Source organism: Aegilops tauschii, chromosome 6, assembly GCF_002575655.3.
Source record: "Aegilops tauschii subsp. strangulata cultivar AL8/78 chromosome 6, Aet v6.0, whole genome shotgun sequence".
Classification (NCBI taxonomy): Eukaryota; Viridiplantae; Streptophyta; class Magnoliopsida; order Poales; family Poaceae; genus Aegilops; species Aegilops tauschii.
This window is the reverse complement of record NC_053040.3, coordinates 218,920,871-218,937,293: the sequence shown is the minus strand read 5'-3', so window position 1 is coordinate 218,937,293 and position 16,423 is coordinate 218,920,871.

Here is a 16,423-nt window from a genome sequence, read left to right as displayed (position 1 = left end):
ATATAGTCTGGCTATGCTCTATCTTCATCACACAAAATATTTAAATCATGCACAACCCCGATGACAAGCCAAGCAATTGTTTCATACTTTTGATGTTCTCAAACTTTTTCAATCTTCACGCAATACATGAGCGTGAGCCATGGACATAGCACTATATGTGGAATATAATGGTGGTTGTGGAGAAGACAAAAAGGAGAAGATAGTCTCACATCAACTAGGCGTATCAAAGGGCTATGGAGATGCCCATCAATAGATATCAATGTGAGTGAGTAGGGATTGCTATGCAACGGATGCACTAGAGCTATAAGTGTATGAAAGCTCAACAAAAGAAACTAAGTGGGTACGCATCCAACTCGCTTGCTCACGAAGACCTAGGGCATTTTGAGGAAGCCCATCATTGGAATATACAAGCCAAGTTCTATAATGTAAAATTCCCACTAGTATATGAAAGTGACAACATAGGAGACTCTCTATCATGAAGATCATGGTGCTACTTTGAAGCACAAGTGTGGTAAAAGGATAGTAACATTGTCCCTTCTCTCTTTTTCTCTCATTTTTTCTTTCCTCTTTTTTTGGGCCTTCTCTCTTTTTTTATGGCCTCTTTTCTTTCTCTCCTTTTTTTTATTTTTAGTCCGGAGTCTCATCCCGACTTGTGGGGGAATCATAGTCTCCATCATCCTTACCTCACTTGGGACAATGCTCTAATAATGAGGATCATCACACTTTTATTTACTTACAACTCAAAAATTACAACTCAATACTTAGAACAAAATATGACTCTATGTGAATGCCACCGGCGGTGTACCGGGATATGCAATGAATCAAGAGTTACATGTATGAAAGAATTATAAAGGTGGCTTTTCCACAAATACGATGTCAACTACATGATCATGCAAAGCAATATGACAATGATGAAACGTGTCATAACAAATGGAACGGTGGTAAGTTGCATGGCAATATATCTCGGAATGGCTATGGAAATGCCATAATAGGTAGGTATAGTGGCTGTTTTGAGGAAGGTATATGGTGGGTGTATGATACCGGCGAAAGGTGCGCGGTATTAGAGAAGCTAGCATTGGTGGAAGGGTGAGAGTGCGTATAATCCATGGACTCAACATTAGTCATAAAGAACTCACATACTTATTGCAAAAATCTATTAGTTATCGAAACAAAGTACTACGCACATGCTCCTAGGGGGATAGATTGGTAGGAAAAGACCATCGCTCGTCCCCGACCGCCACTCATAAGGAAGACAATCAATAAATAAATCATGCTCCGACTTCATCACATAACAGTTCACCATACGTGCATGCTACGGGAATCACAAACTTTAGCACAAGTATTTCTCAAATTCACAACTACTCAACCAGCATGACTCTAATATCACCATCTTCATATCTCAAAACAATCATAAAGAATCAAACTTCTCATAGTATTCAATGCACTTTATATGATAGTTTTTATTATACCCATCTTGGATGCTCATCATATCAGGACTAATTTTATAGTGTTCTAAAAGACTCTCAAAATAATATAAGTGAAGCATGAGAGATCAATATTTTCTATAAAGTAAAACCACCACCGTGCTCTAAAAAGATGTAAGCGAAGCACTAGAGCAAAATTATCTAGTTCAAAAGATATAAGTGAAGCACATAGAGTATTCTAATAAATTCCGATTCATGTGCGTCTCTTCAAAAGGTGTGTACAGCAAGGATGATTGTGGTAAACTAAAAAGCAAAGACTCAAATCATACAAGACGCTCCAAGCAAAACACATATCATGTGGTGAATAAAAATGTAGCCTCAAGTAAAGTTACCGATAAACGAAGACGAAAGAGGGGATGCCTTCCGGGGCATCCCCAAGCTTAGGCTTTTGGTTGTCCTTGAATTTTACCTTGGGGTGCCTTGGGCATCCCCAAGCTTAGGCTCTTGCCACTCCTTGTTCCAAAATCCATCAAATCTTTACCCAAAAACTTGAAAACTTCACAACACAAAACTCAATAGAAAATCTCATGAGCTCCGTTAGCGAAATAAAACAAACCACCACTTTAAGGTACTGTAATGAACTCATTCTTTATTTATATTGGTGTTAAACCTATTGTATTCCAAATTCTCTATGGTTCATACCCCCCCCCCCCGATACTAGCCATAGATTCATTAAAATAAGCGAACAACACACGAAAAAACAGAATCTGTCAAAAACAGAACAGTCTGTAGCAATCTGATTTGTTCGAATACTTCTGGAACTCCAAAAATTCTGAAAAATTAGGACAACCTGGATAATTTGTATATTGATGTACTGCAAAAAGAATTGGTATTTTATCTCGTTCTGGTGAATTTTAACAATTATTTCGTGAGCGCAAAGTTTCTGTCTTTTTCAGCAAGATCATACAACTATCACCCAAGAAGATCCTATTGGTTCTACTTGGCACAAACACTAATTAAAACATAAAACCACATCTAACCAGAGGCTAGATGAATTATTTGTTACTAAACAGGAACAAAAGCAAGGAACAAAAAAATAAAATTGGGTTGCCTCCCAACAAGCACTATCATTTAACGCCCCTAGCTAGGCATAAAAACAAGGATAGATCTAGGTATTGTCATCTTTGGTATGCAATCCATAAGTGTCTCTCATAGTAGATTCATAAGGTAATTTAATTTTCTTCCTAGGAAAGTGTTCCATGCCTTTCCTTAACGGAAATTGGAATCTAATATTTCCTTCTTTCATATCAATAATTGCACCAATCATTCTAAGGAAAGGTCTACCAAGAATAATAGGACATGTAGGATTGCAATCTATATCAAGAACAATGAAATCTATGGGCACATAATTCCTATTTGCAACAATAAGAACATCATTAATCCTTCCCATAGGTTTCTTAATGGTGGAATCCGCAAGATGCAAATTTAAAGAACAATCATCAAATTCATGGAAACCTAGCACATCACACAAAGTTTTAGGAATCGTGGAAACACTAGCACCCAAATCACACAAAGCATAGCATTCATGATCTTTAATTCTTAATTTTAATAGTAGGTTCCCACTCATCATAAAGTTTTCTAGGGATAGAAACTTCTAATTCAAGTTTTTCTTCATCGGATTGCATTAAGGCATCGATGATATGTTTGGTAAAGGCTTTACTTTGATCATAAGCATGCGAAGAATATAACACGGATTGCAACAAGGAAATACAATCTATCAAATAGCAATTATCATAATTAAATTCCTTGAAATCCAAAATAGTGGGTTCATTGCTATGTAAAGTTTTGACCTCTTCAATCCCACTTTTACCAATTTTTGCATCAAGATCTAAAAACTCTGAATCATTGGGACGCCTTTTAACTAAAGTTGACTCATCTCCAGTCCCATCTTTATCAAGATTCATATTGCAAAACAAAGATTTAATAGGAGACACATCAATCACTTTTAGATCTTCATCATTATTATCATGAAAACTAGAAGAACACGCTTTCATAAAGCAATCTTTTTTTGGCACGCATCCTAGCAGTTCTTTCTTTGCACTCATCAATGTAAATTCTCATGGCTTTGATAGACTCATTGATATCATGCTTAGGTGGAATAGATCTAATTTTCAAAGAATCAACATCAAGAGAAATTCTATCCATGTTCCTAGCCAACTCATCAAGCTTATGCAATTTTTCTTCAAGCAAAGCATTGAAATTCTTTTGTGAAATTATAAATTATTTAACACTAGTCTCAAAATCAGAGGGTATCTTATTAAAGTTTCCATAAGAGTTGTTGTAGGAATTACCATAATTATTAGAGGAATTACTAGGGACCGGCCTAGAATTAAAGTTTCCTCTATACGCGTTGTTACCAAAATTGTTCCTACCAACAAAATTTACATCCATAGATTCATTATTATTCTCAATCAAAGTGGACAAAGGCATATCATTAGGATCGGAAGAAACACTCTTATTAGAAAACAATTTCATAAGTTCATCCATCTTTCCACTCAAAACATGAATCTCTTCAATTGCATGAACCTTTTTACTAGTAGATCTTTCGGTGTGCCATTAAGAATAATTACCCATAATATTATCTAGGAGTTTAGTAGCTTCTCCTAAAGTGATTTCCATAACAGTGCCTCCCGCGGCCGAATCTAAAAGATTTCTAGAAGCAAAATTCAATCCGGCATATTTTTTTGTATAATCATCCATAAATTCAAACCATGTGTAGGGCAATTACGTATCATTAATTTCATCCTCTCCCAAGCTTGTGCAACATGCTCATGATCAAGTTGCTTAAAATTCATAATATCGTTTCTAAGAGAGATGATCTTAGCGGGAGGAAAATACTTAGAGATAAAAGCATCTTTGCACTTATTCCATGAATCAATACTATTTTTAGGCAAAGAAGAGAACCAAGTTTTAGCACGATCTCTAAGCGAAAACGGAAATAGCTTCAATTTAACAATACCATTATCCACATTTTTCTTCTTTTTTGCATATTGCACAAATCAACAAAGTTGTTTAGATGGGTAGCGACATCTTCACTAGGAAGGCCACAAAATTGATCTTTCATGACAAGATTCAACAAAGCAGCATTAATTTCACAAGATTCAGCATCGGTAATAGGAGCAATCGGAGTGCTAATAAAATCATTGTTGTTGGTATTGGAAAAGTCACACAATTTAGTATTGTACTGAGCCATCGTGACAAACAATCCAACACACAAGCACACCAGAAGCAAGCGAAAAGAGACGAACGGAAAAAGGGCGAATAAAACAGCAAGGGTGAAGTGGGGGAGAGGAAAACGCTAGGCAAATGGCAAATAATGTAATGCTAGGGATAAGAGTTTGTGATGGGTACTTGGTATGTATTGACTTGTGCGTAGATCTCCCCGGCAATGGCGCCAAAAATAGCAAGTTGTCGGGAGATCAAATCTTCTCTTGACTTGGCGCGAATCTCCCCGACAACAGCGCCAGAAATCCTTCTTGCTACCTCTTGAGCATGCGTTGGTTTTCCCTTGAAGAGGAAAGGGTGATGCAGCAAAGTAGCGTAAGTATTTCCCTCAGTTTTTGAGAACCAAGGTATCAATCCAGTAGGAGACTACACGCAAATCCCTCGTACCTGCACAAACAATTAAGAACCTTGCAACCAACGCGATAAAGGGGTTGTCAATCCCTTCACGACCACTTGCAAAAGTGAGATCTGATAGAGATAATAAGGTAAATATTTTTGGTATTTTTATGGTATAGATTGAAAAGTAAAGATTGCAAAATAAAATAGATCGGAAACTTATATGATAGAAAATAGACCCGGGGGCCATAGGTTTCACTAGTGGCTTCTCTCAAGATAGCAAATTCTACAGTGGGTGAACGAATTACTTTCGAGCAATTGATAGAAAAGCGCATAGTTATGATAATATCTAGGCATGATCATGAACATAAGCATCACGTCCGCGACAAGTAGACCGAAACGATTTTGCATCTACTACAATTACTCCACACATCGACCGCTATCCAGCATGCATCTAGAGTATTAAGTTCATAAGAACAGAGTAAGGCATTAGGTAAGATGACATGATGTAGAGGGATAAACTCAAGAAATATGATATAAATCCCATCTTTTTATCCTTGATGGCAACAATACAATACATGCCTTGCTGCCCCTGCTGTCACTGGGAAAGGACACCGCAAGATTGAACCCAAAGCTAAGCACTTCTCCCATTGCAAGAAAGATCAATCTAGTAGGCCAAACCAAACTGATAATTCGAAGAGACTTGCAAAGATATCAAATCATACATATAAGAATTCAGAGAAGAATCAAATATTGTTCATAGATAATCTTGATCATAAACCCACAATTCATCGGATCTCGACAAACACACCGCAAAAAGTATTACATTGAATAGATCTCCAAGAGAATCGAGGAGAACTTTGTATTGAGATCCAAAGAGAGAGAAGAAGCCATCTAGCTAATAACTATGGACCCGAAGGTCTGCGGTAAACTACTCACACATTATTGGAGAGGCTATGGTGTTGATGTAGAAGCCCTCCGTGATCGATTCCCCCTCCGGCGGAGCGCCGGAATAGGCCCCAAGATGGGATCTCACGGGTACAGAAGGTTGCGGCGGTGGAAAAAGTTTTTCGTGGTGCTCCTAGATGTTTTCAGGGTATAAGAGAATATATAGGCGAAAGAGGTAGGTTGATGGAGCCACGAGGGGTCCACGAGGGTGGGGGGCGCGCCTACCCCCTGGGCGCGCCCTCGTACCTCGTGGCCGCCTCGTTGCTTCCTTGACGTCCACTCCAAGTCTCCTGGATTGCGTTTGTTCCAAAAATGATTCTCGCGAAGGTTTCATTCCGTTTGGATTCCGTTTGATATTCCTTTTCTGCGAAACACTGAAATAGGCAAAAAAAATAGCAATTTGCACTGGGCTTTCGGTTAATAGGTTAGTCCCAAAAATAATATAAAAAGGTATATTAAAGCCCATTAAACATCCAAAATAGATAATATAATAGCATGGAACAATAAAAAATTATAGATACGTTGGAGACATATCAAGAGCTCTGACACCATCGACAATGTCAAGACTAAGATCCAGGGCGTCTGTGTGGTGGCATGCAGATCTTTGTGAAGACCAGAAGGCAAAGTTCCCAGCAAGGTTCTTGCCTGGGACGTTTGCGAGTCTGCGGCAAGGCTCGCACACGGCAAGGTTCCGCCGCCCTGCCACCGCTCCAGCAGAATGACTAGCCTGTCAGCCTTGCAAGCACCTGCGTGGTGGCATGCAGATCTTCGTGAAGATCCCGCCACCGCTCCAGCGCAGCGGCTAGCCAGTCAGCTTGGCATTGCATGCCTCGTCATCCTGGGTGCATGTCAAGACGGGGTGAGGCAGCGACGGACAGGACGTGCTCTGTTTCCGCCCTTGATAAAGTTAGGGGCACGTAAACAGCGCATTTAATGTGTTTGTCCTAAGACGTCAGTGATAAGCATGTACATTGTAGCTACTTTACACCTCATGTATGCGTGTACACCTCCTGTATGCCTGTACGCCACTATGGTAGCCCCTTTGGTATAAAAGGAGGCCCAAGGCAATGCAGGAGGGGACTTTCGGACTTTCCGGCCCAGTTTGCATGCGTGGCAGCTAGCCGAAGCTCAAGAACACTCAATACACTAAAAGCAGGACTAGGGGTTTACGCTTCTCAGCGGCCCGAACCTGGGTAAAAATCCCTCATGTTGATCGTTAGATCTGCTCTTTGCGCACTCCTCTTCCCTGCCAAACCGTAGAAGGGATCCACGTGATCCCATAGGTGTCACTTCCCCGACATCTTTGGCGCACCAAGTAGGGGGAGGGATTGTGCAAACCTGATCTAGCAGTTAGCGTGTTAGTTTCTTGATCACCATGTCTCCCAAGAAGAAGGGGATCACAGCGATCGGTTTGTCTGCGGCCGATCTGCCCGTGCCGACACGGACGGACAATGGGGTAGATGCCGACGGAGGTGAAAATCTTGAGCATCCACGACATTCTGGCGACCGGAGCCAGGTGAGCGGTATCGTCCGCGGCCGCAACGGTGACCCACGCACCACTGGATCCAAGGACGGAGCCGTGCTACCTACAGGCGGCGCGGCGACATCCAAGGGTGGAAAGGCGACCTCCAAGACGCCCCCACCGGCGCATGCGTCGCGGTCTTCCCAGGTCATGCACGACGAGCAACGCCTCGACGTTGGTGACCCCGAGCGTCCCCATGGAAAGGGCCCTCAGCATAATTCTTGAGATGTGCAGGGCCTGCATGCACGCCAAGATGCTGGTGGAAACGACGGAAGGCCGCGGAACCACGATGGAGCTCCTTCTAACGCAGTTAGAAGTCAGAGCACCTCATGTTCTTCGCGCTTGTCGCTGCCACCCATGCCAGCAAAAGCGTTGGCGCGAGCGCAACTACTCCTGGATTTCCCTCCCGCTGCGGAGAAGCACGAAGAATGGAGAGCTGCTATCCAGAGCCTTATTGGTTTCGCCAATAAAGATGGGCACCAGGAGGCAAGGCCTTCGCGGTGGCGGTCCACCGAGCCGGCGCGTGCCGATGGCGGAAGGAACAGAGGCGCTGCGACTACAGTGCACTCTCCTCCACCACGACGATAGCGGTCGCCGGCTCAGCGGGCCGACGCCCACGATGATGGATCCACGAGCTCGCCGCAACCAACATCAAGTTCTTCGGGAACGGGTCAAAGAAGATGCTCGAACTACCATCGAGCGGCGGCGAGAAGCGCGCCATCAATCCGATAGGCGCGCAGGGCCCACTGTAGACAAGCCTGGGCTGGGGGATTCTAGTGACTTACCTTATGAGGTGGGTTGTCCAGCTTTTACCCGTGAGCTGCGGCGATTCCAGTGGCCCACTTCCCGCACGTTCAAACTAGAGGTCTCGGAGAAGTACGATGGCAAGACTCATCTGTCTGAGTTCCTGAGCATCTACACCATTGTGATGCAAGCTTCCGGGGCTCGAGACGGCAAGGTGCTCGCCAACTACTTCCCGTTGGTACTCAAGCCCAATGTCAGGTCGTGGTTGATGCACCTGCCACGAGTTTGTTGGCGCCTTTATCGGAGGCCACCAAGCTCCTGGCCAGGCAAGCTATTTACACCTCATCCCCCAGAAAGATGGTGAATCCTTGCGCTAATACATACAGAGATTCAGCCGTGTGTAGTACAACATCCCAGATGTTCATCTTGCCGCTGTTATCACCGCGTTTCGTCAGAATGTGCGCAATCACAAGATGCATGAAGAGCTGGCAATGAACAAGGTTAGGGATGTTGCCGAGCTTTATGTTTTGGCCGACAGATGTGCTCGGGCTGAAGAAGGAAGGAAGTACCCAGGCGAAGATGCCGGCGCGGGAAGCGACTCTGGAGACGAAGACGTAGTTGCCCCGGCAAAGAAGGGCCGACGGCATAACAAGAAGCGCAATGACAAAACTGTGCTTGTCGTCGAGGAATCCGGCGACCCCGGCACCGCCAAGAAGGCCAAGGTTGACGACCCCGGCAAGGAGGTTGCTGGGTGCGCCGCCTGCTAGGCCTTTGCGGCTGCCGACAAGCCAGAGGGCTCTGACAAGCAATATTGCAAGATCCATCGCACCAAGGGCCATGACCTCCAGAACTGCCGGCAAGTTGAGCAGCTTGTGGAAAGGCAGAAAGCTGAGTATGAAAGGCGAGACAAGGAGAAGGGCCAGGATGGTGCTGAGGGGTCCGGCAAGAAGCATGGTGGCCGAGGGGGTCGTCGCGACAAGGAGAAGCAACAAGAGAGGCCTGCTTGAGGCTGCGACAAGAAAGAGGGGGACGATGACCACGAAGAGGACGATGAGTCCAGCGAGCATGAGTTTCAAAAAGCTACAGAAGCCATGTGCATTGATGGTGGTGCCTCGTTACATTCTTCTCACCGCCAACTTAAACAGTGGGCGCGCGAGATTAATGCGACAGAGCCATCGATCGATGCCCAGAAGCCGCTGAAATGGTCCAACACGCCTATCATTTTTTACGCTGAGGATCACCCTGATCGCACAACCACAGTCGGGTGCTTGCCATTGTTGGTTTCGCCAATGATTCACAACCTCAAGGTGACAAAAATGTTAGTTGACGGTGGGGCCGGTTTGAACTTGATCTCGCCCAAAGTGATCAAGGGGTTACAAATTCCTAACGAAGATCTCGAAGAGACGGGCACGTTTCAAGGGATCAATCAGGGAAGGAGCCAGCCGAAGGGTAAGATCACACTACCAGTTACGTTTGGTGGTGAGCTGAACTAGAGAACAGAGAAGATCGTTTTTGATGTCGCCAAGATCCCGTTGCCATATAACGGGATCCATGGTCGTCCAGCACTGGCCAAGTTTATGGCGGTGTCACATTACGCCTACAACACGTTGAAGATGCTCGGCCCGATGAGCATCATCACTGTCAACTCCGACAAGAAGGACGCGCTTATCTGCGCTGATCAACTCTACCGGGAAGCAGTTGTGGCACCTGCCGCCAAGGCGCTCACTCCTGCCACTGGAGCTCCCGGGGGGGAAGAAGACCGGCAAGACCTCTTGCACCCACTCCGGCAAGCGCGCCTCCTCGGAGTGTTGCGTTTCCATCGAGGAGGTGCTAGAGAGCTCCACCGACAAGAGCAAGAAATCCAAGGCAGCCCCACCAGAGACTAAGAAGGTGCCCGTCAAGGAGGACGACATGGGCGGAGCTTTCACTATAAGCTCCACCCTCGACACCAAATAGGAAAGCGCGCTCATTGCCTTCCTGCCGGCGAATGTCGATGCGTTTGCATGGCAAGCATCTGACATCCCCGGTGTTCCCAAGGAGGTGATTGAGCACCATCTTGCTGTTTGTCCTCATGCGCGGCCCGTCAAGAAGAAGGTCAGGAAGCAAGCTTTGGAGCGGCAAGAGTTCATCACTGAAGAGATTAGGAAGTTGGAAGCGGCAGGCTTGGTCAGAGGAGTGCTCCACCCAACGTGGTTGGCCAATCCAGTTGTTGTGCGTAAGGCGAATGAAAAATGGAGGTTGTGCATTTATTATACAGATATCAATAAAGCCTGTCCAAAGGATCCTTTCCCCTTGCCACGCATCGACCAGATCGTGGACTCCACTGCCGGGTGCGACTTGCTGTCATTTCTTGATGCCTACTCAGGGTACCATCAGATCTTCATGATGAAGGAAGATGAAGAGAAGACCACGTTTATCACCCCATGTGGTACGTATTGTTTTATACGAATGCCTTTCGGGTTGAAAAGCGCTGGTTCAACGTTTGCAAGAGCGGTTCAGATCGGTTTTGAGCCCCAGCTACATAGAAATATGGAAGCTTATATGGATGACGTAGTGGTTAAGACCAAGGACAAGGCAACGCTCATACAAGATTTAGAAGAAACATTTGCAAATTTGCGCAAGATCAATCTCAAGCTCAATCCTGAGAAGTGTGTGTTTGGCGTCCCGTCCGGCAAGCTTCTCGGATTCTTGTGTCTCAGCGTGGGATCGAGGCGAACCCCGACAAGATCAAGGCGATTGAGCAGATTGAAGCACCAAGACGAGTCAAAGATGTGCGTCGACTTGCTGGCTGTGTTGCTGCTCTGAGCAGGTTCATCTCCAAATCTGCTGAGCGTGCCCTGCCCTTTTTCAAGATCTTGAAAATGGCATGTCCAATGAGATGGACTCCGGAAGCGGAGGCAGCGCTGCAAGATCTGAAGAGGTACCTCTCCTCTACGCCAACACTAGTCGCGCCTAAATCGCAAGAGCCGTTGCTGCTATATCTAGCGGCAATGAATCAAGTCGTCAGTGCTGCGCTAGTGGCGCAGAGAGAAGTTGATGAAGAAGCAATGGCAGTGGCGGGACCGTCGGATGACGAGTCGGGGCTCTCCCCGGCAGGGTCTGGTGCCGGCAAGGCAAGACCCCCAACAGAGTCTGGTGCCGACAAGGCAAGACCCCCGGCAGAGTCTGGTGCCAGCAAGGCAGGATCTGCACAAGCAAATGAAGTGACACAAAAGAGGAAGATGGTGCAGCACCTAGTTTATTTTGTCAGCTCCCTCTTGCATGGGGCTAGGTCAAGGTACTCTCGTGTGCAGAAGTTGCTCTTCAGCCTCCTTATGGTCTTGAGGAAACTACGCCATTATTTCCAAGCACATGAGATCACCGTCATCACTCGCTTCCCGTTGCAACGGATTTTACACAACCCAGATGCGACTGGAAGGATTGTGGAGTGGGCATTGGAACTGTCAAGCTTTGGCCTCAGGTTTGAAAGCACTTCAACAATTCAGAGCAGAGCCTTGGCAGAGTTCATTGCAGAATGGACCTCATCTCCTGATGAGGAGATTCAAGAGACCGCTCTCCCAGGCAAGGAAACCAGCCGTGACTGGGTTATGTATTTTGATGGGGATTTCTTGCTACAAGGCGCCGGTGCTGGTGTGCTACTTGTCGCGCCCACCGGAGAGCACCTCAAATACATAGTCCAGATGCACTTTCCCCGGGAGAGATCAACAAACAATACTGCAGAGTATGAGGGTCTGCTTGTCAGTCTCAGGATTGCGACAGACCTTGGAATCAAGAAGCTCATGGTCAGAGGTGATTCACAGCTTGTCATCAAGCAAGTTAACAAAGATTATCAGAGCCCATTGATGGAACCTTACGTAGATGAAGTGAGGAAACGGTCTACAAGCAGAGCATATTCCCCGAGCAGAGAACAACATTGCTGACGACCAGTCGAAATGTGCTGCCCTCAAGTTACCTGTGGAACTAGGGACTTTTGTGCTCCAACTGACTCAACCATCCATTGAACCATCAACAGGGCAAAATAAGCGAAGGAAGGTAAGCTCCAGCAAGTACTTTCCCACTGAGCTCTCATGAGCCGCCGGCAAGGAAGTTGCCGAGGACGATGCCAAGCTTGCCGGGGGGCGACATGCTCCAGTAGGGTCTCGAGCCCTTGCTGTAAAGACAAATGTTCCCGCTGTCGAGCCTCAGGCTCCAGCATGGGCACAGGGTATGGAGTATGGACACCAACAGGCGACGTTTGAAGTGTCATCTTGCGGGAAAGAGTACAATTGGGAAAAGCTAAGTTGTGAAACCTTGAGTAAATTTCTTTTAAATATGAGGTTATTTTCCTTGAACGATTTTGGTTCTTGGAAAACCTGCACGTGAAGGACCTTGTCATGATTGGTTGCGCCCTTGCTCTGTTTCGAGTACGCTCAACCGTCCAAGTGGCTGCTCTAAGAACGGCAAGGTATCTTGCCGGCAGTGACACCCCCAGCAGGCTGCTAAGGATCCGTTCCTCAAAGCGCTCGCGGCAAAGGGTGCATGTACCGGCAAGTTTTTTCTCAATAAAGCATAGGGTATATGCCATACAGAGAGAGATCGGACGAGAAATATAGCATGCATTCATCCAAAACACATCAAGTTATATTACATCAATAGTCGCCGCGATTCTAACCATTGTCTTGGGCATGAGTTCATGGCAGCAAGGAGAAGCGAAGCGGCTAGTCCCTGCGCTGGCCTTCCACCCTCTTGACTTGGTCCACCATTTCGATGATAGGCGCGACGAGCTCTTCAAGCACCTTGCGGTCTGCGTCCTTCGGCAAGCTGTCGAGCACGTTGGTGAGGTCGAGGTCGGGGTTCCTGTACGCCACTTTGACGAGCACCTTGAGACGAACGGCCCGACAAAGTGTGCAGGACTCGTTGGCCAGTTGGGTTGCTCGGCTGGAGTGGAGCAGCTTCAGGGCGTCGAGGAGGGCCTCGAAGAACATGGTCAGCTTGGCGCTCGGAGTCACCCTCTCCTCGGAAGAGTACCTGAAATTCGACAGGCCCATGGTGGACAGTTGTGCCATGAGCCTCTTCGCGACGTCGATGGGGCGCTCAGTCCAATCCCCACGCCTTTTTCATAGTCAATGTAAGTGGTGGCGGCGCTCTCAAGCAGCTCCTTCTCATCATGGAGGTTCTTGGTCAGGGTCTTCTCGCGAGCCCTGTTGATCTCAAGGGACTCCTCCAGTGTGCTCAGCTTCAGCTTCAGATCGGCAATGGAGTCGTTGGCTGCGGAGAGCTGCTTGGTCTTGTTGGATATGGCGGTCTGCAACTCCGCCAAGGTATAGACAGTTTTCTCCCTGTCGCTTTTGAGCGTCGAGATCTCCTTGCCATGCTTCTCCACCTTCCCGGCTAGCTCGTTCTTGGCAGCCTCTGTAGCCTCGGCGGCATTGACAGCTTCCTTCAGCTTGCCGGCATTGTCCAGGACCAGAGCGTCAAGTGTCTTCTTGTGCTCCTGCTCCAGCTCTTGGGTCCGCCGCGTGACAAGTTTCTCAATTTCTTCATCCTTGCCGCAGAGCTTGGCGGCAAGTGCCTCCTCGCGAGCGACAAGGTCTTCTTCATGAGCATCGAGCAAGACATGGCGTTCCCTTAGTTGGGCGTCTTCCTTGGCGGCCTGTTGAGCGGCCTCCTCCTGTGCCTTCTCAACGTCGGACTGCTTCAAAAGGAGCTCATCCCAATGTTGGCCCAGCTGCTCCCATCCAGTCCTTAATTCTTGCCAGGCCTCGGCAAACAAGACCTGCATCTGCTCGACACGCTTCTGGAGGTCTGCCTCTGTTGTGTCGACAACTGCTGCCCTGGAGTCTAGCTTCTCCTTTCGGGTGCGGTGAAGCGCCTGGAGCTTCTGGAAATTGTCACTCATGGCCTGGAGGAGCTGCTCTTCTTTGGATCCACTGCTGCTGGCGCATGGCTCATCGACAACCTTGAGCCCGGCAGTAGCAATGACTTCCTCGTCGAAAGCTTCCCCCTCGGTTGGCGCTCCGGTGCTTGTTGTCCCCGGGATGCTGACGAACAGGTTGTCGCCAACTTTTAGGTACCTGCTTGAAGGGGGGCATCGGATGTTGATGGCTGTTCCTCGACAACCATCTCCCCGGCAACTGAGGGCTCCGGGACCGATGTAGTGCCAGGCGCTCCTGTGGCAGGAATGCCATTAGTACGGTCGCTGGTCTCCTTGCTGGCCTCCCCAGCAGACCCTGTGGCGGTTTCTTCTTGCACATCCTTGGCGGCCTCGTCAGCAGCGACCCTGGCGGCTTCGGCGGCGGCATCCTTGGCGGTCTCCTCGATGACAGCATCGACGTCCATCTGGTCCGTCAAGGGGAGATCTGGGAGCCACGGAGGAGAAACAAGGTGAAACCAAGGCTGAAGCTCAAAGCAGAAAGAGAAGAGAGGAAAAACATACAGCAAGTGGCATACCTGTAACGAGCGCTTGGGAGGTGGCTCCCTCCCTGGCAACATTCGTTGCCGGTATGGAGCTGCCGGCGCCTGTGCTCGCCGGCTCTTCCTTCACGCGCGTGGGCTCACCAGTGGAATCCCTTGTCGGGGATCCATCCCTGGGCAGTCTGGTTGACGGAGGCAGCATGACAAGGTCGACCCTCAGTGGCTCTCCTTGTTGTTGTTCTTCTCCTGCAAACTCGGCAATATCAGCAGTAAAGATACATGCCCCAATGCCCGCCAGCGGGAAATGAGTAATGGACTCACGTTGGGGGTTGGTTTGGGGGCTGTGTCGTGGGCTGGGCTCCGGGCTGACTGTGATCGTCTCCGGCGCACTTGAGGTGCTTGCTGGGGGTTCGTCGCCCGTCGAGGTCTTGGCCTTCTTCGCCATCCTCTGCGCCAACATTTCCGTGTCCCTGCGGGGACAGGCCAAAGTAAGATCAAATAAGATAAGATAGCCAAATCAGAAACTCAAGGGATAAAGGAAGCGGTGAGACACTTACTCCTCTCCTTCCGGGCTCTCGTCTCTCGTCGGGCTAAAAGCAGCGAGGTCAAAGTCGGCCTCCGCTATAGCATCCGTTCGGGGAGATGAGAGCGAGACCTGGGCCGCTTGGCTGTGGTGGAAGTGGCAAGCTGGTGTGCGCCAGCTCTAGTTGCCGGCACCGTCACGTGGGCCGCCTCCGCTGCCTTCTTTGCTGCCGCGGTTGTGTGCCTCGTCTGGCGCACATGTTGCTGCTGAGTTTCTTGCCGCTGCGTAGCTTTGCCAGCTGCCCCCTTGTCGAGGACCTCTTCATGCGAGGAAGCTCGCCGGACTGGCTCGACGGAGCCAACTCGCTGAAGGACCCATTTCTTCTTCTCTAGAGCCGGGGGCTCCTCATACGACTGCTCCTCCGCTGTATCTTCGGTAGAAGGGCCCCCGGCAGCTGTGCCACTGTGCTCTCCGGTAGGCTCCCCCCACTCGGCAAAGTTCTCCTCTTCGCTGGCTTCGTCTTCCTTGAAGCCAACGCTGTCGGCCTCCTCGGCAAGGGCCACCTCCTCCGCCCTGCTGGCAATGTATGCCACTTCTTCGTCGGTGGTGGGGCGTATGAAGTTCGTCTCTTCTTGAACGGCCTCCTCCGACAGGTTGTCGAAGAAATCTTTCACCTACTCCGTGGATGGCTTGGCCCAAGTTTGATCAAGGCCATGGGCGTTGAACGCCCGCATCATGGCAATGATCGAGGTCAGGTCGGTGTTGTTGCACAGGGGGATGACTCATGCTGGCAACTTGAACTTGCCGTCGACCCTGAACATCTTGTGGCAAAGGGCGGCATGCTGCATCACCATCAAGTTGTAGTTCAGACCAGGGCGCACCCTCATGATATCCACTGCGTTCCGGTATTTCCAAGCCGGTCTCCCTTTGTTCTGCAGAGGAGCGATGCGGCGGCGATGGAAAGCGGCGCCAATCATCTCGATTGTGAGCCCGACAGCTGATACGTCTCCAACATATCTATAATTTTTTATTGTTCCATGCTATTATATTATCTATTTTGGATGTTTAATAGGCTTTAATATGCTCTTTTATATTATTTTCGGGACTAACCTATTAACCGGAGGCCTAGTGCCAGTTTCTGTTTTTTTGCCTATTTCAGTGTTTCGCAGAAAAGGAATATCAAACGGAATGAAACCTTCGCGATGATCTTTCTTGGACCGAAAGCAATCCAGAAGACTTGTTGTTGAA